Source organism: Gallinula chloropus (genome assembly GCF_964237585.1).
Source record: "Gallinula chloropus genome assembly, chromosome: 1".
NCBI lineage: Eukaryota > Metazoa > Chordata > Aves > Gruiformes > Rallidae > Gallinula > Gallinula chloropus.
In genome coordinates this window covers 136,326,312-136,352,850 of record NC_140085.1, presented here as the reverse complement: position 1 = coordinate 136,352,850, position 26,539 = coordinate 136,326,312, and positions in this window count along the sequence as shown.

Sequence of the window (26,539 nt, the reverse complement as noted above, 5' to 3'; positions counted from 1 at the left end):
TAGAATCCTTTTTAATATTTCCTTTAGTCTTGATAAGTAGTTCAGATGTGGATTTCTACACTGTAAATATGTAAAATATGATAAGTGACCTCCTACACAGAGCTGGCAGTCCTGAAAATTAGTTTGCCATGTTTTCAAGCCAGGATGAGTTACCCATTACACAGCTTCAAACAGGTTATTTTCCAATCCTCACCATAAATAAGTAATAAAATATTCAGAGAAAGACCGATCAAGGAAAAACTTGAATTTTGGACTGTGCATATGTTGCCTTCAGGCTGCTCAGAAATCATCAAATCAAACAATAACTTAGATCTTAGATTTTATGTATAGGTAAGTTAGATGACCACCGGAGGCTACCTAGTTAGGTCTCATTCTCAAATTGCAGTCAGCTTCAAAAATGCATTAGATTGCCCAGGACAGTGTACAATTAAGTGTTGAGTACGTCCAAGGATGGAGACTCTACAACCAATTTGAGCATCCTGTTCCAGTTTTCGACCACCCACACGATGAGGACTTTTTTCCATATGGTCAACTGGAATTTTCTTTATGAAAATATTTGTTTGTTATCTTTAGCTATGCCCATCCACAAAGAGTTTGACTCTATCTTTGGCCTAAATATCCATTAGCTAGTTAAAGGCAGAGATAAGTCTTTCCCTGAGTCTTCCCTTAGAATCATAGAATGATTACCTTCAAGACCTTCAAGATCAACAAGCCCAACCATCTATCAAACCCTACTAGGTACAACACAAGACCATGTCACTAAGTACAACATCCATTCTTCTTTTAAACACCTCCAGGAATGGTGAATCAACCAATCAACCACCTCACTGAGAAGGCTGTTCCAATATCTGACCACCCTTTCAGTAAAGACATTTTTCTTAATATCCAAACTAAATTTCCCCTGACACAATTTAAGACCATTTTCCCTTGTACTGTCACTAGCTACCAGGGAGAAGACAGCAATCTTCACCAGCTTTGTAGCCCTTCTCTGGACACGCTCAAGCATCTCGATGTCCCTCTTGTAGTGAGGGGTCCAAAACTGAACATGCTGGTGCAGACTTGCCATCACTGAGTACAGAGGAAGGATCACTTCCCTACTCCTGCTGGCCACACTGTTCCTGATGCAGGCCAGGATGCCATTGGCCTTCTTGGCCACCTGGGAACACTGCTGGCTTATGTTCAGCCAGCTGCTGATCAACAGCCCTAGGCCTGTCTCCTCCAGACAGCTTATCAAGGCTGAACAATTACCAGGTCCTCTCCTCATGCGACACAAAAATTGGAAACTACAAACTAAGTACACTTTGCTGTTACATGTCCTACTGCATATTGTGGCCTGGAAGGCTGGACCTGTTGCCATTCTATAGTTTTAACTATAGTCAACTTTAACCCAATTTTGGACCTGGAAGCATCTGTTGAGAAGTTAAATATGTTTTAATATACATGTATTGACTCTATGTCTTTTACACATTCACTTCACCTTCCTTTTCTTCTCAGCTTTCCTGTTCAAATGAACAGTAATTTGTTGGAGTTGACATTACTATGCATAGGGCATTAAGAATTATTCAACTTACTGATTCATGCTAAACAACTACATATTACAGTGAATATAGAATATCCAATATTTTAGATGTAATTTCTAGTTTAAGATATTTTAACAATTTTTACTATATATTTAAAGTTAATGACAATTTGCACTTAAACCATAATCTATCATTTTTGTCCAACATAAAAACTTTAGCATTTTTTTTGCATTCATTTTTACTTACTTTCTGTTATATTAAACTAAAGGTAATTCACCCTGTATTATGAAATATTGTTATTGACTCTGCACACAAAGGTGTTGTGACAAAGGACTATACTCACCAACGATTACTCGCTTCCTCTGCCTCCAGAAGATTCTGATTCTAAAATACTCAGGATAGGTATTCATGTCTGATGCTTTTGGGGAGGTCTGGCTAATAAATAAATAAATACATCCATATTTAATGCAGTAAGTTATTTTTAAAAAAACCCAAACTTTCCAAGGTTTCTTGATTTGCACTGCATTTTCCTTCTACTATTTTGTTTCCAGTCTTCTTGAACTTATAGTGAGATATTAATCTGACCACCCAGATGCTGACAGCTTCTGTATAAGAAGAAAGATTGTCCAGAAAGAATAACTAGCAAAGTTTCCTGAGATGTATTGTTTGTTCTTGCAGACAGGAAAAATTTTCAACAAAATGTATAAAGATTGCTACCAAGAGAAAACTAGAAAGGGAAAATTAAACCCCTTATACTCTGTTTATTTTAGAAAAAAAGATACAAATTTCTCCAGCTGGCAAGGAACTACTACTGCATAGAAAAATAATATATTTATTCTACTTCTTGCTCTCATATTTTTAAATTTTTTTGCTTGCTTTATAATTTTCAGAGCCAACAGGTCAGCATGTTCATAAGGATTCAATCTAGTTCTCTGTGCACTAGGGAGTTTACTTGCATGTTCTTTGAACTGAGATTAATAGCTTAGCTAACCCTTTCTGATCCTGCCATTTTGAAATGCTTTTAGGAATATCCAGGTGAAACCATTTCCCAACAGAGAACTCCTCCACCTTCTACTTCTTGATGACTTTCACTACTATTTTTTACGAGTGAAAGTGTATAGATCCTTCTGGGTTCAGATTTCACTGCAGCTGACCTCCATTGATATTAGAAGGAGAAAATACATGATTCTTTTTTGCTGGTGATACTAAATTGTTCCCTGGGTGAATGAGTCTTTCTTGGGGAAAAAAAAAGTCTAAAGTATAACGGTATTTTTATATCTGTATATGAATATAGTATGCATTTAAGCTGTCCTGTGCTGACACTGAGTTTCTTGCACAGTACAGCTTCTCTAGAACCAAATACTCCCTCAGTGCTTTTACAGAAGGCAGCTGTAATGGCAGTCCAAGCATCAGAATGCCGAGTGGAGCCTTATGTGTGGGTGCATGGTATGTTGGTGAGATGGAGAAGCCATCCAATAACGAAAGTGCTGTAATTCTCTGTTCCATGTAAGAAGTCTTCATGTTAGTTTTGGGACCTAGGCTTTTTGCTTCTAGATTAAAAAAAAAATAAAAAATGTAGCTATGAGATCTTGTAGGACTACTTAGAAGAACTATCCTCTGATCTTAAATCTGGAGAACAATTAATCAGTTTTCTCTGTCACATGAGCACACAAAGAGAATTGTCAAAAACTCCCACCCTGCACATAATGCTGTCTCAGTGGAAGACGAAGAGAATTTTACAGTTGATCTCAGTAGAATGAGAGAGCAGGAAATGTCAAATGCATTTTTAAAACACCACTCCCTCATTTTATATGGGTGGATCGAAATAAGCAGAACTGAAAGTTGTAAGTTCAGAGAATAAACTCATTATAGGGATTTAATTTCATTCTACTGCAAATCCAATTGCACTGCATTGCATTTCCCCAAGCAACAGACATTTCCCAAATTAACAAGTTTGACATAGCTGGAGAGGGGCTGTTTGCTAGGGCTTGAAGTGATGGGACAAGGGGTAATGGCTTTAAACTGAAAGAGATTTAGATTGCATTTTAGGAAGAAACTTTTCATTATGAGGGCAGAGACAGCCTGGCACAGGCTGCCCGGAGAAGCTGGGGCTGCCCCCTCCCTGGCAGTGTCCAAGGCCAGATTGGATGGGGCTTTGAGCAGCCTGGTCTGGTGGAGGGTGTTCCTGCCCATGGCAGGAGGGTTGGAACTAGACAATGTTTAAGGTCCCTTCCAATATAAAACCAGTCTGTGATTCTATAATTCTATGATCTCTAAATAAAATACATAGGCTCCAAATGTCAACTACTAGGCATGTCATTTTACAATATACCTCTCGATATTTTAAGTTAAATACAAATCTTAGGGTTTAAAGTGCACAATGCTAGAAGAAACACCCACATTTTGATAACATATATGCAACCAGAGAGATGGAAAGTGCATCTCTGACACAAGGCCTGAAGCATCATGTATCCATTTTCTTTCAAAGATACAACTTGCGCAGCTCCAACATCCTGAAATATCAGGGGTGAACAGAGGTAAGTCATTCAGCAGGGTAGTATTTGAACCAAATTCCTGCCAAAGATGATGTTGCTAACTGTAATGTCCAGATCACTATTGGCAATGGAATAACATATTGCTGCCATTGAATAGGAATGTTTTGCAACAGAGCTTGAGAAGTTATATGCAAAATATCCATCTGCTACACTTGAGAGAGAAAGAGAAGTCCTTCAAAGCCAATGTGATCATAGGCCACAAGAGAGCCACTGCTAGCTGCCCCCAGATGATTTCAGCATATGCTTTGAAACTCCACCACTAGCAATTGGATGTACATCAGAAAAATGAGTCTGATGCACATAAGTGACTCAGAGTTGCCTTAGAGCATGGAAATGCAACATCTGACTAAGAGCTGGATAGACAGAAAGCACAGAAGGACATAGGAAACATAAACCAGAGTGGTTATATGTGGCTCCAGGCTTCTATTTGGACACTTTAAAACTGTGCTGCTACACCATCACACAGTCAGCAAACAAACCAAATTCCACAGGATGTTATTCACTACTTGCAGTTCTATCCTGCTTGGGGAATATTAATAGTTATGTTTTGCAGGTGTGGGAGGCTTTTCTACCGCTCCTAATTGACAATGTGGCACAGTAGAACACGTCCTCACATTGAGGAAAGTTCTATTAATTCAAAAGGCTGTCCTGTCCTTTTACATGGTTCACCATTGCCAAGTCAATGATTGTTTTTCTGACTGTAATGGGAAATGTCAAAATATCCCCCAAAATATGGGATGTTTGAGACAGTGACAAAGACATGGTCTGTGTAGCAAAAACATAAAATGGAAACAAGCCATTTATGCTATTTCATACAGTAGGGTAGTTACAGGTTGTCTTGATTTCTCTTTAGTTTCTCTTACTGGATATTTATTCCTATATTAATTTTAACATATGGATATTTATTCCTATATTAATTTTAGCATATGTCTTTTGAATTTTTAAATGGGAGAAGTATTATGCTAAAATAATTATGTTCATCACATCCTCTCCTGACTTCCTCTATGTTGGACCAAAACTACCTGCACTCATAACTGATTTTTGGGCTAAGACAGAAAGATCTTGAACCTTTAAACTCAGGCATATAATTCCTTCTTTGTGACTGAGACATGATCATCCAGACATTTTCATGTGCTGCGCCTGTTGAAAGTTGTCCTTGCAAGAAAACACAACCTTAAACCTAGCACACCTGTCCCCTCAGGAAGCTAATATCAACATAGGGAAATATTTCATCCAAAAGAATGAATGTCTAGTAAATGACTGAGAAAAAGATACGAAGACTTGCTCAGTGGATTGCTGTCTGCCCTGGCAGTGAATCAGGCATCCACCTACTCAGGAAGTTGTGAACATCCATCAAGGGGACAAATGCACGCAATCTGACTGAAAGTCACTTTTGCACTATCAGTATAAATGATTTACATTCAATATTCCTCACAGCTGTGGAACAAGCTAATATTACATGAAAGTTTCTTCAAAATCCTTTCAGCAGAATGAGGTGATGTAAAGAGTTGCCACAGGGCACTTCATACTAAACGAAACATAAATGTGTTTTGTAATGTGCTTCATCACCAGCCTTTTCAGAGCACTGTGTCCGTGCAGCCTCGAGAGAAGAGGGGTTCTGTACTACAGCTAACGAGCTGGCTTGACAAGCCCAGTAGGCAACCCAAAGGCTGAACTCTTCCTGGCCCTTGAGCCCTAGCAAGCTGATGAATCTTGTTTCTGGGAGGTTTTCAAAAGTATGCCTAGGCAAAATCCTGTCTGCCCTGATATAATTGTTCTAATTCCTACCAGAGGCTGGAGCAGAAGAGCCCCTAAAGGTCCCTTCCTCTCAACATTTCTATAATTAAATTTGTGATACAGATTGCTGTCTCTGGATATATGATGAGATGGAGAGAAAACACCAAGGAGCAGAACTTCTGCATATACTAAAGGGCATCACTAGTCCAGAAGCAATTTTTTTCTGACTCACTATAAATACATTTAGGCTGAAGGCTAGAACAAAGGTTTTAAGCATTAAAAGGTGGGATCCTTTTACAGTCTTTTGGCTGAAGTAAATGACAGCAAAACAGTAACTATCATTAAAATGAGGTTTAGGAGGTTAATGGATCTTGTCTCACATGGTGTCTTTGATGGTAAATGACTAAATTCAGTGATATTTCATATAGGTTGTAAGAATACTACTGGGGAATTCATGTGGTATCTTTTTGGCAAAGTAGTCTGTGTAGGAGTGGAATGCAAGTAAGAATAAACTGTGCTTGAGTGGAAGACACTGGGCTGTCAAAGAGGGGTTTTGCCTAGGCAGGTAACGCTGAACAGGATGGCAAACAGTCAGATTAAACTGCAGCTGGGGATTACACAGACATTTGGAGGGGGACAAGAGGAGCTAAGAGACATTATCTTGAAAAGAAATGTAAAAAAAAGCAAGAGAATTTAAAAAAATTAGAAAGAAGGACATGGGAAGCCAGATCTGACACTGTGATAAGTGGTCCCTGGCATTGCACACTCTGTTCAACCTGGACAGAGCACCAGTCCATAGGGCGCCCTCACCCAGCCAGGGGCTATCCATGTGGGGTACCCCATGGGGACACCCTGGATGTGTTTCCCTCCTGTGTGGGTCAGTGGGTGGTCAGGAATGACAGGGGCTCACTTGACACTGGAACAACCAGGAGAATGAGGGAAACCCCTGTCGGGGAGTGATGGTGACCCACACATCCAAGGGGTGTGCAAAGCTCCCTCTCCTTCTGTACGAGTTTAAGTGTGAGTACTCAAGCAAATGCTTTTCTTTAGAAGTTGTGGGGATTAGTTGCAAAAGGGTGTTTAGAAAATTTTAGTTGTTTACTAACCTTTGATAAGACCCCAGTATTTTGATTTATCTGTTCCATTCCTGATATTGATCCTGGATGTATAGCTTGCTGTTTTCTGGTTAATTACATGTCATTAATTATTCAGTAAAGCACTTGAGTACTGATTTGATTTAAACCATATGAGTTGAGCAATTTTTTCCCATAACAGTGGTCACCTGTCAATTTTACTTGCATAAAATTGTCAAAATTATAGCTCCAAGATCTGATTTCAATCAAAAGACTCTTATTGCTCCTGACAGGCTTTAGATCAGATTCAAAATCATTACTAGTGAAGGAAAATATATTAATTTAAAAGTGAACATATGGCGAGGGAAGGAAATGTTATTTAAATGAAAGACTGTATAGAGTTAAGGCCTTGGGGCTTAGCATCAAATTAATACAATGATGCAGCTTTTACAACCACTCTAGTTCACATTTGTCTACATCATAAAGTGTAGCTACCTATCAGGGTTTTCCTTGATATCACTTGAATTTTGCTTTCAGATTTTCAAGAAAAACCTTGGAAACAGTTCAATGAAAAAATAAATATATTTTTAAAAAATCAAAATGTGAAAACATGTTAAGCTAGTCATGGATTTATTTTCATTCACATTTCTAAATACATTTTACAGATAACTATTTTTAACTTTTCATTGTTTCTTGGGAGAAACCAAGCCTCTGATATACTACACTAAAGCTAGAAAGCGGTTGCTAATTTAAATCACGATTTTACAATGCAGTGATGCCTCAGCATAACTATTTCTTTCACAGTTTTGAAGTTTTCAACTGAGGTAAAAGGAGTGGCTCATTGTCAATTTTCTGCTTTTTATGTGTTTACTGAACTATAAATTTGCCTGTTCTTGCCTTAGTCAGTCACTGACTTCCCAGCATTTGCCCAATCCCACTTCTTAGGAAGTTTGCTTTCCTTTCATGTGGTGAGGGAAACAGCATTCAGCCAGATTCACCGACCCCTGTTAAACGTCTCAGAAGAAACAATGGTTCTTTTCATTTTCAGACACTATGCTTCTACTAGCAGGGGTAGAGGTGCTTCTGAATTCCTGGCTCTAGGCTGGAATACACCGCAATTACCTCCTGTTTCCACACAGGGCACGACCTGGGCGTGCACCAACCTTCCCTCTTCATGTCCAGTCTTACACTGAAAAGAAATGTGGCTTCTGCAGCTGAAGGGAAACCAAACAAGTCATCGTCTGTTGGATCAGGTTGCCAGACTACTTATGGAAGGATACAGGCAAGATGTCTGTAATCACAACTTTTCCCTCTCTTTAGAAACTTGAGTGCCTAAACCCTCATGTTCCCTGTGAATTCACTACTAAATGGCAGTTCTTTCATATCTAAGGTTAAAATGAACACTTGAAAGCAAAACACAAATGCTTTTACCTATGAGGTATTACTTACGACTCTAAGGACAGGCTTACACGGCCTAAAGAAACCAAGTCACTGAAACATGACAAGTGACTGCCTGTCAACTGAGCCATTGTATCAGACAACGTGTGTTGTTTTTTCTTGTAAATTGTGAAGTGAAACATTCACTGAAGCTACAAAATCCAAGGAGAGACATAGCCATTACAGCCACTGGAAAAATATGTGTGCACTCGAAATCACCCCACACCTTTTTCTTTGAAATGTCAAGGTTTGAGAACTTCATAAGAATTGGGCCAGCCATAGGTCTTCTCATGGGTGGTCTTCTCCAGTTCTCTTTCCCTCTGTCTAAGAGAGAACTGGAAACCCAACTATTTCTGATGTAAGCCATTAAAACCCATATTCTCATCCTTTCACTTGCTCTTGGATGACTGCCATAATTACATTGTTCCTATTCAGCAACCATGGATCCCCTTTACCTATAAACTGAGAGTTTAGCTGTATGGTGACATACAGCGCTCTCAGAAAATTTCAGCCTATTACTGCTATCTAATACTGCTTCTGTATATTACATTAGGGTTAATAATCACACTATTTCCAAAATAGCATAATAAAATTAAAAGCTCAAATACTATAACTGGCTTATAAACTTTTCATGTCTGTGATTAACTATGGCCAGCATCTTCATTTTTCTGCTTATAACCCTTTTCTTCTCTCAGTTTCTTACCATAGGCACTCTTTGGAAGATGTCTGGTAGTTAGGAGTCCTGAGGGGTTTGACCTGCAGCTCCACTAAGGCAGATCCTCTACCAACTTCACCTCTCCTCTATAGAAGTTCTAACTCAAAGTGTAATCTCACCACCTGTAGAGATTATTGGGTTTTTTCCCATGTGAATTTGACAGGTAAAGCAAAGCTTTAACAGAAAGTCTCATAAGTCCTGGCAGAATCTTAATTCAGCAGCTCTCAGTAATTCCCTTGCTTAATGTGGGGAAGATCTTAAAAAATATCTTGCTTTCTACTCCCACATTGTTTTTTATCCAATGACTTTCACTAAGGCTGACTTGTAAGTATTTTCATGTTATGAAGTCCAAACTGAATCATTCTTTTTATTTCTTTTCTTTTCTTCAATTGCTTATTTTTATATAATTTATTTGCCATTTTCAGGGGTCCTGAAAAGGTGTGGTTTATTAATTTGCTCTGCTCTTTAGTAATATCAAGCCTGAGAAGCTTTATATTTCTGATTTTTGATGAACAATCATGATGAGTTTTGAGGCTATTCCCTGGGATTTTTCATGTAATGCTGGAATCACTGTAGTGGAGATTGTCTTTCACCCTCTTTGTTAACTAAGCACTGAATTTACAGAGGAGGGTGAAATGTCACCTTACTGGCATTCTGCCTAAATGTATTTTCAACCAACCAATTTAAAGAAATTCTCACACGGTCAGTTTAACTGATTTGAAAAAAAACCCCACATTTATCTTTTTAAGTTCCAGAGACATTTCCAGAATCTCTGATAATATCTACTATTAGAAGAAACTCTTTGGTTGTGGTCTGTCACTTAATCTGCTTTCCCTTGAGTCTTGTGATAACCATAACTTACATTTGCTTTGCATGAATCACCATGCTTTACAGCATAGGTTTGTCCTGGGACACAACTTTAATAAATGGTGTGGTGGAACAGAAAACCCCTGTGGTGAGGGAGGTGTGAAACAAGATTTCAGGCTTGTCAAGAGATTTTTTTTTTTCTCTTTCCAGGTTCTGTTTGAGTGGTCGTTTTTCTCACCTCTCACAATAGCACAGCTGGACAGTCATATCCTTATAGCAGATGGCCATGGAAATGGTGCATTCTGTGATTTCTCTGCATATGAATTTTTGTTTTCCAAAGCTTTTCATAATAGAAAGCCAATATATATTTCAGTCAAACCATTTTCTATGCAAGATTTTTCCAGCCTCATATTTATTTTTTTCTGATTTAATTTTTCAGTCTTTAATTCCTGACTTTTGTAATTGACTTCAGCATCAAATTGAGTGTTTTGGGTAACTGGGAAAGAAATAAATCCTATCATTAGGCATTTAAAGCTACACTTTCCTATGATTTCAGCCTGGTTTTCACAAATTCATCAATTCAGAATATCTATGTGTTCCTAAAGTTCCTTTTTGGAAGCCATTATTTTTCCCTGATCTTCTTTGAGAATTCATGGGAGTTTTTAAGGAATATTAAATAGCATTTTAAATGTTTCTTTAATGTTAGCTTATTTTTTTTCCTATTTAGGAAATTAAGTTTAGCAGATTTTTATACCTACACTTATTGCTTAATACATCTGTTGGACTCAAACATAAACAGCTGGTGGAAAGATGACCATTTGTGTTACGTGTATATTACTTTTGTCTATAAAACACTCTCTAGCCATTGGCATATGGCTCCCAGCCAGAATACTAATGTCCTACTGTAAAATACTTACCAGTGCACTATTTCTTCACTGTTTTCTTGGCTTAACCTCCTATTTCCAGGTGTAGCGAGAGATTGGAATGATCATGGAGAATTTCTGTTGTTCTAATTGTGGTGAAGAAAGGAGGGTTGGGTTTTGTGTGTAAATGGTCCACTTTGGTGCTGTGATGATGCTGATGAGATGTGATTTTGGTGTTGATGTGATTAAAATTTGTGAAGACTGTGTGATGAATGTGGAATGTAATGATTATTCTTAAATATGTGCTTATCAGAGGCAAGGGGTAGAATATATTGCTTTTTTTACACCAGTGTTTGGGGGGCAATGGGGGACGTTACAGGGTTGGCTTCTGTGAGAAGCAGCTAGAAACTTCTCCTGTGTCAGACTGAGCCAATGCCAGTCAGCTCCAAGACAGATCTACCATTGGCCAAGGCTAACCCCATCAACATCAGTGGTAGTGCCTTTAGGACAGCATGGTGACCATAGAATCATAGCATCATGCAATCACTGGGTGGTTATGGCTGGAAGGGATCTTAAAGATCATCAAGTTCCAAACCCTCTGCCATGGGAAGGGATACTTCTCACTAGACCAGGCAGCTCAAGGCCCCATCCAACATGGCTTTAAACATTTACAGGGAGAGGGCATCCACCACTTTCCTGGACGACAGGTTCTAGCATTTCACCACCCACATAGTGAAGAATTTCTTGCCAATATCCAATCAAAATCTACCCCCTTTCCAATTTAAAACCATGCCCCCTCGACTTATTGGTACATGCCCTTCTAAAATGTCCCTCCCCAGCTTCCTTGTAGGCCCCATTCAAATACTGGAAGGCTGCTACAAGATCTCTCCATATCTTTGTCTTCTCCACCTGAACAAGCCCAACTCTCTCAGCCTGTCTTCATAGGAGAGATGCTGCAGCCCTCTGATCACCTTTTTGGCCCTCCTCTGGATCCATTCCAACAATTCCATGTTCTTTTTATGTTGGGGATTCCAGAACTGGATGTAGTACTTGAGGTGGGGTCTCACAAGAGCAGAATAGAATCACCTCCCTCGGCCTGCTGGCCATGATCCTTTTGATGCAGCCCAGGATACGAGTGGCCTTCTGGGTTGCAAGCATGCATTGTCAGCTCATGTTGAGTTTCTTGTCCACCAGCACCCCCAAGTCCTCCTCTGCAGAGCTGATCTCTCTCACATCATCAGCCAGCCTGTACTGATGATGAGGACTGCCCCAGCTCAGGTGCAGGACCTTGTGCTTGTACTTGTTGAACCTCATGAGGTTCACATGGGCCTGCTTCTCCAGCTTCTCCAGGCACCTCTGGATGACGTCATCCTTCTGGCATGGCAATTGCACCACTCAGCTTGGTGGCATCTGCAAACTTGCTGAGGGTGCATTCAACCTCATCATCAATGTCAGTGATGAAAATATTAAATAAAATGGTCCCAGTACAGATCCCTGAGAGACACCACTTGTCACAGATATCCACTTGGATATAGAGCCATTAATGACTGCTCTCTGGATGCAACCATCCAACCAATTCCTCATGCACTGAACAGTCCACTCATCACATCCGTATCTCTCAAGTTTAGAGCAAAAGATGTTGTGGGGGAAAACAATGGAAAAAATACTATACTGTTACGAAGGAAAAAACCACTAGGAGCAGTTCTGCAACAGATAGAGTGAGAAGATGTGAGAGAAATAACTCTGCAGACACCAAGTTCAGTGAAGGAGGGGGAAGAGATGCTCCAGGCACTGGAGCAGAGATTCCACTGCAGTCCATGGAGGAGACCATGGTGAGGCAGGCTATCCCGCTGCAGCCCGTGGACATCTACAGCAGAACAGTCTTCCCATGGAAGACTCCATGCCAGAGTAGATGGAGTCACCCAAAGGAGGCTGTAGGAAGCCCACACTAGAGCCAACTACTGACAAGACCTGTGGACCCATGAAAATAGGAGCTCATGCCAGAACAGGTTTAATTGCAGGACTTCTTACCCCAATGGAAAGGACCCATGCTGGAGCAGTCTGTGGAGAAACTTGCGGAGGAGTGTCTCCAATGGGAAAGTAGCAGTAAAGTGTGAAAAGTCCTTCCCCTGAGGAGGAAGGAGGGAGGCATAGACATGTTATGAACTAAATGCAACCCCCATTCCCCCTTGTGCGACTTGTGGGAAGGAGGTAGAGAAATGGGGAGTAAAGTTGAGTCTGGGAAGAAAGGAGGGGTGGGAGGAGGTGTTTTAAAGATTTGGTTTTATTTTGCATTACTGGAGTCTGATTTGATTGGTAACATATAAAATTAATTTTCCCAAGTTGAGATTGTTTTGCCCATGACAGTAATTGCTGAGTGATCTCTCCCTGTCCTTATGTCAACCCACGAGCCTTTCTTTATATTTTCTCTTTCCTATCCAGCTGAGGAGGGGAGTGACAGAGCAGCTTTAATGGGCAACTGGCTGCTTCACCTCCATCCCTGGAAAGGTGATGGAACAACTCATTCAGTGGATCATGTCTAAGGATATGTAGGAAAAGAAGGTTAACGGAAGTGGCCAGCGTGGATTCACCATAGGGAAAATCATTCATGAGCAATATGACAGCCTTCTGTGATGACCAGCTGACTGGCTGGGTGGATGAGGGGAGGGCAGTGGATATTGTATTCGTTGACTCCAGCAAGGCTTTTGACACTGTATCATGTAATATCATCAAGGGCAAGTTGAGAAGTGTGGTTGAGTGGACAGTGAGGTGGATTGAGAGATGGCTGAATGGCAGGGCCCAGAGAGTTCTGATAAATGGTGTAGAGTCTGATTGAAAGCCTGCATCTAGTGGTGTGCCTGAAAGGTCAGTGCTTGGTCCAGTTTTATTCCTCATATTCATCAATCACCTGGACAAGGGGGCAGAGTGTACTGTCAGCAAATGATACAAAACTGGGAGAAGTGGATGAAACACCAAAAGTCTGCACTGCCACTCAGTGAGATCTGGAAAGGCTAGACAGTTGGGCCAAGGGACACCAAATGAAATTCAGCAAGGGCATATGTAGGGTCCTGCACCAGTACAGGTTAGGGGTTTACCTGACAGGAAGCAGTGCTGTGGAGAAGGACCTGGGAGCCCTGGTGCACAACAAGCTCTCCATGAACCAGAAGTGTCCTGGAGTGCATTAAGAAAAGCATGGCGAGCCGATCAAGAGTTATCCTCTCCCTCTACTTTGCCCTGCTGAGACCATGTCCGGAATACTGTGCCTAGTGCTGGGCTCTCCAGTTCAAGCAAGACAGGGAAGTACTGAGCAAGTTCAATGGAGAACAACAAGATGAAGAGGGGATTGAAGCATGTCTCTAATGAGGAAAGGCTGAGAGAGCTGTGTATGTTTAGCCTCGAGATGAGTAGACTAAGAGAAAAATCTCATCAGAGCTTATGAATATCTAAAGCATTCTGGAGGATATCTAAAGGAAACAGACCTTTCTCAATGGTGCCCAGTGACAGGACAAGGGGCAATGGGCACAAACTGGAACACAGGAAGTTCCATTTGAACATGAGAAAAAACTTCTTTACTCTGAGGTTGTCAGAGCACTGGAAGAGGCAGCCCAGAGAGGTTGTTGAGTCTCCTCCTCTGGAGATGATTCAAGGCCCATCTGGAAACAGTCCTGTGCAACCTGGTCTAGGTGATCCTGCTTTAGCAGGAGGTTGGACTAGAGGATCATCTAGAACTCCAGAGGTCACTTTCAACCCTTTTTGTTCTGTGTATCTCTGTATCTCAAAATAATTTCTAGGTTTTTTTCTGTGGCACTCCTGCTTTACACAGATAAATAGATATATGCAGAGATCAATTTAAAGCCATATATGCTTCTAGCAAGTTGAAAAATTTTACATATATAAAATGCTTTTAAAAGTGACATGATTAAATCCAGAGTCTTTTATCCCATTGTCAGTCAAAATTACAGCTCACAGCTATACCCTTGTGGGACTAATTTCTTTTCAATTAATTTTTAAACTGAGCGTGACCTGAAATCATTTTGAATAACTGATGGGCTGGGGAGTGTGTGGAACATGGGCATTTTGTTAAGAATCAGAGCAGACTTTAACATCCATAACAAACAAACTTTAATGATTCTCAATATTATTTTCTCCCTTTTAACAAGTGCAACAGGTATTCAGAAGGAAAATGTGTAATAAAACCTACATAGAAAGAAAGAGACAAAATCTTTTGCTCTGTGAAGACTAAGCGAGCACATTAATGGGCAAATACAGCTCTCCCTTTTACATCATACTGGAGGAATCAAGTGCCAAAGAAGGGTCAACTCTAAACAGGATACACAGGTACTTTTGATTTGCCATTTCTAAAGTACAGGATCGAGCAAATATTATCAATTTAATTACACATGAAAACTGGGTTATATTGAGCCTCTACCACTGATTCATCAGAAGAGTTTTTACTTCTTACTGACAAATGTAGTCTCAGGCTCCTGAGTTCTTTGGAGGACACCACTGCCAGCAGCCTGCAGAGACAAGGTGGTCTCTTTGGCTAGAGAGGAGATGAGTCGTCAGAGAGAAACTCATTTCCAAAAGGAGCCATAAGTGGAAGAATTTTTTTTAATTCTCAGAATGAAAAGTGGCCAGCCATGTTGGACCACCTAAGGATGCAAGTTCCTCATTTGAACAGTCAGAACTGCTTCTTTCTCCCTCTTTGTGTCATTGTATTTCCCCCTGCTAACACAGTAATAGTCAACTCACCTTTGTGATTTGAGGAAGCAAAAATTAATTGTAGCAACCAAATGTGAATGATTATCTAAATCTGTTATATGTTTTATTTGATATTTATGCTTATCTGCCTTTTTTTTAACAGCTCAGGAGCAAAAATTTCACTTTTAAGTTTCCTGGCTACAGTTTCTTCTGATTTCGTCCAGGCTTCAGTTTACTGCCATTTAAAAGAGAAAAGCACAGCAGAGCAGCAGAGTAGCTGAGAATAGCAAAAATGATACCCTGTAACATTGAAAGTTTGGTGTTTTTTTTTTTTTTTTAAAAAGTCTCTTTTAATTTACTAGGAAAATGTTCCTTAAGATCTTTTCTTTAATTGCATGCAGTAGATCAAGACCACGGTCAGCGTCTGTCTTCATTTATTGGATCAGTCAGTGTGCCAAAGCAGTAGGATATGAGCTTGGAGTTATTCCTTCACAAATAACAGTTACTTGGCAAATACCATGTCCAGACATTTTCCCACTTCATTGGTGCCATAGACACTTAGCAGCATGTTCTGTTCTCCAGAACATTAAGTTTTGCTATCTCTCCTGAATATCAGTTTTCATTTGAAGAATGCAGGTCCCAAGTATGTGCCTTTCCGTCCAAAGCAAAATTATTTCCCTGTTAAGTTCCTTTTTATTGAGTACACAGACATTGACAGTTACTCTTTGTCCCACTACATATAATTTTTATACTGGAATAGTAAAAACAAAACTAGGAAAGCATGCAAAAGGACATGCTTTATTTCTGTATCTTTATGTTACATTTCTCCTAAAAAGTTTCCTATTTTTGCAGTTATTTATAGAAGCCTATGTTTGTGAAGGGATAACTTGAAGATGCTTCCTTCCAAAGTGTAATAAACACACATGCCAAAAGCCCATTTTTATGAGTTCAATAAATGTTTTTTTTTTTTTTGCTTCCTAATAGGCAGTTTGAGTTATTATCCTAAAATACAGAGTATTAGAAAGATGTGAAATAAAAGTGGGTTTGTTTGGGTTTTTTTTAAAGTACTAGGTAAGGTTTGACATCTTGAAATAAATAATTGAATCAAAGTAGCATAGCCATGTTTGTAGGTTAGAAAAAATAAAAACATTCTTGTTGCTCTCTGAATTACAGAAGGCCCTGTTTATCCAGTGCCACTGGAATCATGCTGTGTCTGGAGCTACAGGATACATGGTGCTTTCCAAAGTCCCAGCTCCCAGACGCTTGCCTCAGTCCCACATTAAGCCAAGGACTGAGTCCTACACCATAACTATTAGGTGCTCTTTCAAGCGAAGACCTGGATACACATGGAGGGACTTGGAGCTCCCTGGGCAGGATGTATTTGAGGAATAAGAGCACAAGGCGCTGTTTTCCAGCGGTGCAGACACAATGCTAAAGACCAAACCATAAAATGCACTGAAGCAGAAATTTGAGATGGTCACTGCACAGCAGTCCTGCACCATCCTTCATAAAACTGTAGCATAAGGGCCAAAAAATTATTCTTGCTCCATGGCAATGTAAGTCACATGACCTTATGTTTTCTGTCCCATAATTTTCTCCTTCTTTGTTTAGACAGAGTGAATTTACTGTAACTGATAGTTCTGTTTTGACCTCTGGTATTTAATTTATAGATCGTGCGCAGTCTAATAATGTTGTTTAATCTAAGAAGAAAAATGCCCTGGATGGTATTGATGAAAAGAGCAGTTTCAAATTAATGTGAAAAAAAATCAATAAAACCAAACAAGAATCAGGACATGGCTAGTGTCATGGATGTGAGAAGCTAGACACCTACAGTCTGACCCCAGTAGTGATAACTTCTTGGAAATTAATTTATTTAGGGGGGATGTCTATAATTCTTCATGCTTCATTATACTGGCAAGCACATGACCTGCCACTATAATTTGCAAGTGAGCATGATGTCATTTTAATGAAACATCAAGCAGGGTAATTCAAAAGGAAATGCCTACTATAAAAGAGCTATTAAATAATACTTAGCAATTATGGAGTGATTTTCTACATCAAAGCCCTTCACAAACAGTCACTAATGAATTTGCATAACCTCTCGGTGAGGAGGAGGAGGAGGAGGAGGAGGAGTATCATTGTTCCCTTCTGCAGACGCAGAACACAGAAGCAACTTGCCCAAGACCACAGAGGCCACAAGCATCAAAGCCCAGATCAGAACTCAGGACTTGATGACAGCCAGACATATGGCTAGATCATTACATCAGGTTCCCAGCCTAGCAGGAGCCTTTACAAAGTCCTTAATTCCTTTAAATAATGGTTAGTATTGATAGCTCAGCCTCAGCTGCAAAGCCAGTGCGTGCTCCAGGTTATTTTGCTGTCTTGGCACATGAGTATTCAGACTTCAGGTCTCACACAGTGCCACCCCACGACCTGAAAAACCTTGCAGCCTCAGCTTTCCTTACAAAAGAATACCCAGGAAAATGGTATTCACCATGGCCTCATCCTCAGAGATTGTCAGGATGCAAACTTACATGTGCATCCAGACCCACAAACCTGAAAACACTTCCATTTACCCCAGTTCAGGATGTGAACTTACATGTACATCCAAGAGGCCCTCGTAATACCCCCTGCCCCATCGCCATGGTGTCTTCAGCACTATAAAGAATTAATGTTGTAGCCACTTGAATATCCTAGGGTCTCAAGAGACACATTTGTAAGTTGGTAGTTAACAACAGTGCAATCCACCATCTCTGCACAAGTTTCCCAACAAACTGTGCTGCTCTTTGGCAGACCTCACTGATGTATAAGACCAGATGACTCTGTCATGCATGTAGCCATTGTTTGAATTCCCGCACACTAATGGTAGAGCAGTTGCTCTTAAAATTTGAAATAGTCACTACTTGCACTGATTGTGCTGTTTTTCTTTGCACACAATATCAGGAATCATATCCATTTTGAAACAGAGCAAATACTCTCACCGCATTAAATATTAATAACTGTACATTTATTACTTCTCAAACTTTCAGTAACAATACCTATAGGTATACATAGACATTCTGAGTAAGGTTAATCAATCCATGAATCTCACAATTTTGAGAACACAAGGCAATGTGCCATACTTGTCAATAATTTTAATAATTCATACCCTAAATTTCGGAATATATTTTACAAAAAACTTTTGAATCCAAGTGTTGCATGAAATGGAAAAAGTTTTCTGATGACGCCTCTGAGGTACTTCAGAATAGTCAGATACTCTAACATTTTTAGCCTGTCTTTCCCATTTCTTCTAAAAACCTTGATATTTGCCCTTGAGAGAACACCTATTTGGGCAAAAATTAATTGTGGAAAACAAAACCAAAACCAACATCAGTGATTCCAGTCCAAACATGTTTGAGGAAACATAATTTTGGGTACCATTGAAATTCTACAGAACTTTCTATACATTAATCCTTGTTTTTGTGTATTTTCCATGCACAAAGGTAAAAGAAGTCATGTTCAGAAGGTAACTTCCAGCCACAGGAACCATTGTTACACAGAACAGCTACTGGAACAGGTATTGTAGAAACACTTAATACAGATATTTTCTGATATATGTATATAGATATATATATATGAAAACATATAGGTATATAGGTATATATGATATAAATTGAAAATATCATATCATATAATTATATCAATTGAAAAACATAGATTATATTTTGGATCCTTTCGTTTCTCCACCAGGTCTGTCTTTACCTGTACTAATAACTTTTAACATTTGAAAACATTGTTTTATTACAAGTTTGAGAACTAAGTAAAATTTTAGACAATTTCTTTGCATCTCAGAAATTTTAATCTTACTGAAACATGATCATCATCAAGGAAATGCAGGAGGACTGCCTGAAATAAGGTGTGCTTATTTATTTGAAGGTAACACTACATCGATTTAATGACTAGTTCCTACCAGGAAAGAACAGTTATGCTTTGGATCCTATGTGCTAAAGGTACAGATGGTTATTGATACCAGTGCTGTATCAGACGTTCTCATCTTACTGTGTGGGGTGTTTTCACTGTATGTGTGTACCAGAGAAGTATTTCATAACCGACCAATTAGCTGTCTCCTTAAAGGAATAATGTAATTTAAATGCACAGGAATAATGCAATTTAAATGCTTTTGGAAGCATTCTCTGTGTGAACACATGCCGAAGTATTAATATCTTTCCCTAAAACATGCCTTCATTCCAGTGAAATCTGAATTGGAAAGTCCTGGAGCAGCTCAGTGCCTCATCTCCCCCTCCAGACATACCCTTCCAGGCTGCTGGAACTCATCTCCACTGCTGGAGCCCTGAATAAACAAGCCCGAGAAGGCTCACAGCATGGCTCCACAATTAAATATTTGACTAATGTTAGGACATCTGGGAACAGTTTGGGGACAGCTTCAGGTCTGGAACTATCTATTTGAACCAGAATAATTTTGTTTGGCAGTTTTGGTCTTGATTTGAACTTTGCTTTCTGCCAGCTGGGTAAATCTATTCATGGCTGGGTGTACTGCGGCGTCTGTGGTTTGCAGATGTATGTTCTTCTTGATTCTTCTTCGCTGACACACCCTGTATTGTCTTCTTCACTTGGAAGACATCTGTGTAGCTAAGCCTTTCGCTAAGAGAGCATTTGGAACTATAACATTTATTTCTATAATGTAACAAAAATTTAGATACGGAGGTTATTATTAATTGCTATTTTCTGTAAAATATTTCATGTTCTGGACCATCCATTGACCTACTAAATCTTACTAATTTCCTAATTTTACTAATTTTTTTAGATTTTCTAAAATTTCATAAAACTGAGAGACAACTTTTCTGATTGTCATGATTAGATTATTTCCATTTTCTCAAAATCTTGTTTCTTAAAAGTTAATTATAAATAGAGGGGATTGGTTTTTACTGAATTTTAATGTATTTTTATTGTAGTTGTAAAAATCAAAAGAGTCAGACAAATTCGGAGGGAACCTAAGACAGGAGATAACCTGCATCTAATTTTCTTTTCACTTAGGTTTTACAACACTAAAATGGAATTCCCTTCTGAGAAGTATGAGAAGAGAAAGTTACTTATCTGTGTAATTAATAAAATGTACATACTGACTTACCTATTAACTGAGTAGTGAATTTGATAGTTGAAGATAACTGTGGACAAACCTGAATACATACACCAATTTCCAGACCCTCAAAGATAATAGAAACATTTCAAGACTGGTGCAAAAATACCATAGAAAATGTAACTTTAAAGTAAACTGATGTATGACTGGCAGAAATTCATATTTTCTTACATAGCAAGTGTATAAGATTGTCAATAGATTGCACAAAGCCAAATACTTGAAAAACCATAGACCTTTGACTCAGTAGATATAATGCCTGATTTTAATGGAAATTTATTGAGTTAGTTTGTATTTTCTTAATAAAATGCTGCATTAAAAATAAGGTATTTATCTTGACAGGCAATTTGTCATGCAACATATTTATTATGCACCTCAGAACTACAACAGTCACTTTGCTGTGCATATTTTACAGCAGTTTTCCTCTATTGGATTTTGCATGTTTACTTCTACTTTACACCAGTAAGAATAAGAAGAGAATCTGTCCCTACAAGCATGTTATCATTCTGATGAAAAAGTTCCTTTCTGTCTGGTCATAACTTGTAGGACACCCACATCAAATTATTTTTTATTGCATATATTTTTCCATTGTTTGCGGACAACAAACATGGACATTTGTAGCAGATATTTGTCCTTGATGCAAATGTAGTGAAGTCAGTGGCAAATAAATTAGTCTTTCTTAAGTAAACATTTATAACCGAACCATTTTATATTAAATATCTTTTATACTCTACAGAATGAAAGAAGCATTTGTAGAGTGGGATTTACCTCATCCTACTGACTCATGTGAATCTCGTTGCAGACATCTGAAATTAGATCAGATGTGTCTTAAACTTGGAGTCACAAAGTATGGTCTGCGTTGGATCGGGACCATCTGCAGAAGGGCAAATGGGCAGCCCTCTCTTATGGCTGTAAAGCTGTGTGAGATTTCACAACTGTGAACATTTAAGAACAGCTGCAGGGAATGAGAGCTGAGTGTTGCAGATAACTCATGTACAGCACTGGCAACTTTTTTTCGTTAGACATCTACATTAGTCATGGATACCCAATGCAGCCTTGCTTACTGTAACACCTCAGGTGCTAAGTTAAAAATCCAGTGAGGCATACACTAAACATGCCCTGCATGTGATATCCATTAAGTCATAATTTGAATATATCTCACTGAAAGAACTTTCCTTGCTCTCATGCAAATCTAAGTTACAAGGCCACTTCCATAATTTATCAGGCATATTTTTACGCACTCTGTTCAGCTGAACTGTCTTTGCTCAAAATGTCAGACAGAATGCTCTGTTTCCCAGAGCTCAGTCCTGGAAAATTTCAGATCCAAAAATAATAGTTTCAGATATATAAAACATTGTCATGGTAGGAATTACTATTTGGTTTTATATGTAGAGGACATGGGAAATGGCAGCCAACACATTGAGAGTCTACCTGAGAGAGAGCTTAGAAGCTTAAAAGTATATAGAAATTTAGACAGTGGTCCAGCATGTCTATTTTCCATACTAACCATACAGATAAGTCTTCATATAATATTTAAACTCTAATGAATACTTCTGTGTCATAACCTTCCTCAAAGAAGGCTGAAAAGTAAGATACGGTACTGTACTAGTGGGTTTTCATGAGAGTCCAATGCCAGAATACCCACCCAAAAGATGAAGGACTCACAGGTCAAGGTTTCATTTCCACTTAGGAGGATTATATTTCCATCTCCCTAAGGACTGCCCTGACTACAAAAACTGCATGATCTTCCAACCAAGGGCAATGTTTTTCATCTTTCCTCTCCAATGGAGAGATGATCACCGAGTGCTAAAGTGGTCAAAAGAAAACCTATTTGAGCAAAGAAAGTGGGGTAGGTAGGAGCTCCAGAAACATTCTTCCAAATTCTCCCCTGTATAAGGTGCCTCCAGAAAGGGAACAACCTTCTCCTTATTGTTATTAGTGACTCTGTAGCTACAAACACACACACATCCATTTGGGCTGAACAAAGTAGCCCATAACAATAGGTGTACACATACTGAAAACTTCTCCAAAATGTATTTATTATATTACTACCAAAATTAAGTATTTAAAGAAGTTTAAGATAATTTCAGTTTCATAAATGGGGACTTAACTGCTTATGAAGTCATCTATGGATATTTTTTGTGATACCAGAAGTAAGTTAAAAACAGAGTTTCATTTAGTCTTCTAAAGGAAAAAAAAAAAAAGACCAGCAACAAAAGAATTTGTTTTAAACTCAGGTCCTTATATTGAAGATTGCATGGTCCTTGGCAAATGAAATGCACTAAAGAAGTTTTTGTTCTGCTTTGGTAAAAAAGTATAAATACCACAATTCAATATTAATTAAAAATATAATTACAATGTTCTCTTGAGCCATTTTATAGTTTTATTCTTAAATATATCCCCACAGATCAATATGTCCGCATGTAAGAAGCAGCCACTTGAGTGAGCATATTTTTCCCAGACTAATTATGCTGGAACTTGATACATGAATGAATCCTTCCCTCATTAGAGATTCTAAGGAATTTATGAGGAAACTGCCAAATATATCTACAAGGAACTCCAAGGCCTAACGCCCCAGTTCATTTCTGATCCTCAGGAACTGGAAAAAAAATAGCTATACTTAAATGGTTGTTTGTTTATGTTTAAAGAAAGATAAAAGATTTAATTATATACACACACACATTATTTTTCAGATTAATAACTAATGTTTTAATCATTTCCAGTTTTCAATGTACTTCTCAGGAGTAAATTCAATCCAAAATTCCAGACTGAGTCAACCACAAATTAAGGGAAAGTGTAGACTTTAGTCCAGAAATTTCTGATGTATTCAGAAGAATTAATGTTTGGATTATGCTCATAGACGTTTCTTTGGCAATTTTAAGTTTCTTGCCTTCATAACAGAGATCAGATGGAATGTGGCCATTTCTTGAATTTTCTGTTGGTCTGGAAGTTTAGATTTAAAGCTGTAGGGCTGGGCACTGATGGGTGAAATGCCCTCATAGCTTTAAGAGGAATTGGTTAAAAAATAATTTACATACCATCAAAGATGGTATTGAAGTGTGTGCCTGATGTGCAGACGTAGCTAATCCCTTTGATTTGACTGTATCAGGCCCCAAAATAAGAGAGTATGTTTTTTCCTCCTGTTCCCTATATATTTAAAAATTACTTATTCTCTAAAGATTTAGAAAGTTAGACAAAAGGACACACATTTAAACTTTTCTTTCAATGTAAAACACAGTTAGGCTTAGAGTCATTCCAAGAAAAGCTGTGTAAACCCAGAGTCAGTATACTGGTAGATACATCATTGAATTCCAGCGTGTTGTATCAGTCTTTAAAAGATGTTTTTATTTTTCCACAGCTTATCAGAAAATGAAACAAAATTTTAAAATAACCCTTTTAAAATTATTAATTCAGTCAGTATATGACAATATCACCAGCATGTCTTTCTAGTTATTTGATTCTCTGCAAGGTTTTTTGAAAATCAACTTCTTATTATGATTGCTTATGTAGCCTACAAAATGTGATCAAAGAGTAGCAGCTAAAGTACTATCTCAAGTTTACAAAACATAAGTATTTTATTACTTTCAATAAGGACTGTCTCTATAGCCATATATACAGGGACTCATGTTGCAATAGCCCATTTATGCAGAGGCATCAGATGTAAAAGCCTCACAAGACAATTACAGAAAAGAAACTTGAGTTTGCGTTGGATTATTATATATAAAATTTGACCTTCTCCTGCCACATACTAAACTGCTATGTTTGTTAATATGTTTTATTTGATCATTTGTTGTTATTTGTCAAAACTGATTTCCTGAAGATAATTTTTTTTCCAAGTGAACATATACAGGAGCTCTACATCTGAGCTGTGACTTCATGTGAAATCTAAAGACGGCAATTGCTATAATGATTCCTTTAGCATTATTGAGGAATAAATAGATCCCCAGGTTACAGTTCTGTTTTCAAAAAGGCATGATGATTTTCTATATATCCTCAGTGATTCCAATGCAAAGAATTAAGATGCAGCACAAAATGGCTGAAAGTGTCATAGTAAGAATTTTACTTAAACATAAAATGTGGGGGGTTTTTTCCCGAACAAATTATCATTCTAATTCACCCTTCCCATTGCTGCGAAGCTTTCCTTTTTTAATGGCAAGATTAATTTTAAAATATGTTAGCTTATTCAAATACTTTTTGAAATTGTTTATGTTAAGACAACTTTTCTGTTTTACAAGCCAACATTGAATTTAGTCCTCAAGTTAAAAGCAAATGGTTGCATTCATTATGCTAATCTGTAACTGTCTTTTATTTTCCCAGAAATACATTCTTACCATACAGGCAAGATGACAGTTATAATAGTTACCAACATTTTTAACCTTTTTTCAAACTATTTTTGTAGCCTTATTATGTCAGTAGGAAAATCTGAAATAATTTCCTGTATTTATGTGTAATATATATTTTTGATTTATAGAAATCCTTATCAGAAAAAATATCTTCAGTGCAGTCACAAGAAATGCATGATAAAAGATGCTTGGAATTGTCAGGGGAACAAGTTTTTACTTTAACAAGATGAGGTACTACTGAAAATTTTCTCTTCTTCTGATTCTTTTTTTTTTTTTGTACACCACCAGACAGGAGAGGACAGGGGAGCATGCTTTCCATTTTAAGCTTTAATTTTACTTCTAAGAATTATTGCCTGTGAAGCACCTCCCAAGCATATACCTCTCATCCCATGTGGGTCTAAAACCCATAACGAAAAAAATTTTCATTGCATGTTGTTGGACAACATTCTTCTACATCATCCATAGTATTTCTGTCAACAAATTTTATAAACTCTTGTAGATGGTTTTCTCTTCATCTTAAAACTTATCTACAAAGCTCTGAATATCAGTTACTACTACTTCCCAATACAGTAGCCAACAGGAGACTGTTGTAAGGACATGAGGAGATAAAATTTTTCCAGCTACTTTTTAAGATTGATGGCATTTATGTTTCCCCTCTACTGACACCAAACTACTTATAACTCACAGAGATTTCCCTTTCCTTGAATATTTGTTACTAACTTTCTGATTGATTTAATCAACTATTTTGTTTCTACAGTTTTGGTAAGTAGTCAATTGAGTGTTCCAAAGTGATATCAGTTGGGAAATCAGTCATTTTTGTGAGAGGTGTGTGCCCCATGTGTGAGTCATGACCTTACTCTATTTGCATGTGTCTCTCATATTTTATGGCAGGTAGCATCACTCAGATATCCTGAGTTGCATGTCTAATCTCCGAGGCCAAGGTAAAAAGGAGAAAAGATTAGATAGTTTGTTTTTTTCAGTTTGTTTTTTTTTTCTGTAGGAGATGCTTTTACGTGGAAAGAAACAATCTTCTATACCGAACACAATGTTGGTTTGATTTCATGATTTATCCTTTTGTTTAACGGATTGCAAGTTGTCTCCTTTTAACTATTCCAACAAACCCTTAAGGAGACTAACTGCCTTTTAATAATGCAAGATTTTCACTAGTTTTTATATAGTAGCTTTCCATAATTTTTCAAAAATTATTTTGAATAAAATATGATAACTCTTTGAAATTTTTAGGAGCAACAAAGAATAGATATTTCCTGAGAGCATTCAGTTCCCTTCCATTCATACCCAAAGATTTTTTAAAAGTATAATAAACCTGTTTTGAAATCTGCAGAAAATCAGCCAGTGATATTATTGAAGATGTTGCCATTGCACATACTGATGAAAAGCTTCACTTTTATTTCAAATATTGTTAAGAAAAAAACAGTTTGGGGAAAATATTTTCCATGTCTAGACTTACAGCTCTCAGCTTTTGGGAGGCATTTTTTAGCCACACAGCATTAATTTGAGTTACTGATGAGATATTATCACTTAAGAAATTTGCTCTAAACATTTGGACTTACAGACAGAATTATGGAAATATTTTTATAGTATTGGAAAAGCAGGATGCACATTTTGCACTTTGAACAATTAGATCCATTCTGGT